This window comes from Alosa pseudoharengus, unplaced genomic scaffold, assembly GCF_046254945.1.
Source record: "Alosa pseudoharengus isolate Yale_2024_CS ecotype anadromous, Long Island Sound unplaced genomic scaffold, YU_APseudo_1.1 YU_APseudo_1.1_scf_5, whole genome shotgun sequence".
NCBI classification, from domain to species: Eukaryota; Metazoa; Chordata; class Actinopteri; order Clupeiformes; family Clupeidae; genus Alosa; species Alosa pseudoharengus.
The window spans coordinates 26,245,675-26,248,174 of record NW_027468837.1 but is presented as its reverse complement, the minus strand read 5'-3'; the positions used below and the strand labels follow the sequence as shown (position 1 = coordinate 26,248,174).

The 2,500-nt window shown below is 47.2% G+C and overlaps 1 protein-coding gene across 1 annotated transcript in view; it reads right to left on the bottom strand.

Moving 5' to 3' along the window:
* LOC143104823 (retinoic acid receptor gamma-A-like) overlaps positions 1–2,500 on the bottom strand; it is a 59,925-nt gene that overhangs the window by 41,551 nt on the left and 15,874 nt on the right. The window contains exon 2 of the mRNA XM_076269155.1: positions 1–256. This exon is cut by the window's left edge and continues 304 nt beyond it. The gene's annotated coding sequence lies outside the window, so the exon portion shown is untranslated. The remainder of the gene's footprint in view (positions 257–2,500) is intronic.

Here is a 2,500-nt window from a genome sequence, read left to right as displayed (position 1 = left end):
TTCTTTTTCTCTTTTTCTCTCTCTCTCTCTGAAACACACACACGCCCACTGGCTCCCTCGTTCTCTGGCTGTCTGTCTGGACACAGGTGTGCTGCTGTCTGCTTAGGCTCAAGGCTAGTGTTTGGGTCTGGATCCCATTACTGACAGTGGGGCCGGGACTTCCGTAGCCTGGAGGAGGGAGAGGGGGAGCGTTTCTCAGAAGTGACCCCCGGCTGATGAACCCAGTTGGGGCAAGGCAGCTTCAAAACTGGCCTCCCTGAAAGACAAGACACAAAGGAAGGGATTTAAGATTTTGTTTTGTTGAGAAACCATGACAAGATTGTTTCAGTACAACAGATGTGTTGTCGTACTTGTGCATGATGAAAAGCATTCAGAAACAGAATAATTCAAGAAGCAATCAGAACACAATAAATCTTAAGCATTATCACACAAAAAAGGAATTTGGCCTCACTTAGAGTAGTGTAAAATATAACAAATGAATATGTATGCTGTGTATACTAAAATTGACAAGAAATATGTTGACAACAAATGTATTATTCAACATAAAGAATATGCTCAAGAAAATGGTCAAAGCCATGTAAGCATGTGCAAAGCATTGACAGGACTGGCAGTACATAGCAGGCCAGACAACAGGGTTTGTCTGAAGTGGATGTACTCTCATGTCGTTTTTCATGTCGGACAAAACTGCTAAATGTTCTGGCCCCGACCCGTCTGTGGAGCGTCTGCCAATCAGAGAGTAGAGCCAAGCTGAGATTTCACCTCCTCTTCTGGCCAAAACAAAGAGAACAGCACGAAGGCACACGCATGTGTGCACTCACACTCACACACACACACACACACACACACACACACACACACACACACACACACGCACACACACACACGCACACACACACACACACACACACACACACACACACGCACACACACACACGCACACACACACACGCACACACACACACAAATGTGTACACACAAATTACAGCCCAAAATTGTTTGTGTGTTTGTGTTTGTGTGTGTGTGCGTGTGCGTGTGCGTGTGTGTGTGTGTGTGTGTGTGTGTGAGCGTGCGTGCGTGTGTAGTTGAGACCAGTTTTGTGGCTCTCTGATGGTTTTAGACCTATTACCAAGTTAAGGAAAGGAGACAAAAGTCATTCAATAAGCTTTAGGGGAAAAAAAGAAAACAAGAGAACAAAGGATGGAAAAAAAGAGAGATGTATGGTTGGGAAGGTGGTGAGGCTGTGGCAGAGAGCAAGGTCACATCACAATAGACCCAGAAACATAACAACGTAAACAAGCAGCAGAAACGAGCGCGTGGGGAAAAGGAGAGGCTAGAGGGAGCTGCAAGGGGAAAAATCAGAATCAAGAAAAAAGCATTTAACTCAGAGAGCAAATGGAAGGAGAGAGAGAAAGAGAGAGAGAGAGAGGGATGAAAAGGAAAGGCGAGGGGAGCTGCAAAAAAAGAGAGAGGGAGAGGCAGACAGAGAGAGAGAGATAGACAGACAGGCAGAGAAGGAGAGAGAGAGAGAGAGAGAGAGAGAGAGAGAGAGAGAGAGAGAGAGAGAGAGAGAGAAAAAGAGCACTCTCTTGTTTTTTTGGGTGGTTACTTGAAATGGGTCCAGGGGAGTGTGGTGTTCCCGGGCTGTGGCATATGATTTAAATCAGAGGAGAGGCTCAATAAAGACGCCTCTGTTCCCACTGCCAGCCTGACGTCGCTGCCCGCCTTGCCCAGGGACAGGAGGCTTCGGGGCGGGCACGCTTAACCCCATATGGCCCCTGAGCCTCCATAGTGCCAGCGTGCCAGTGTCCCCACACCCAGAACACACACACAGACACACACACACACACACACACACACATATGTATATGCACACATATGTATATGCATACAACACATATGCACACGCGGATACACCCGCACACACATACACATACACACACACACACACACACACACGCACATACTCCGTCGCCCTCATGTGAGAACCCTTATAGGTTCTCCTCAGAACCTTCTTATGAAAGGTTCTTTGTTAAAGCCTTTTTGGAAACATTTGGGCATTCCATTTTGTAGTAGTTTCCAGATTTACAGGCATTCACCAGATCCTAGCAGTCCCCCCCCCCCCCCCCCTTTTTGATCTTTTCATTGGCAAAGAAATGTTCTTCAGAGCGGACAGCCAAAGATGCCACCAACCGGTTCTGGATGGCACCGTTCCCTCATAGGAGGACTCAATGGAAAACCTTAAGGGTTCCTCTAAGGAAGCAAATCAAAAAAATCTTAATGGTTCTCATGGACCCAAGATAGCAGCATGTAAGCTTTCTTTGTACAATGGCTTTCTTTTGATCTCCTAATGACTCCCAACCGAAAATATGTGTCCCCTTTCCTCTGTTTGGGCAGCCGAGTACCAGGTGTTGGCATCGCCCATTTTGAAGCATCCCTTGCCACCATGCAGACCGGAGCCAAAACATCACCACACCCACAGTCCCGGCACCACACTCATAAA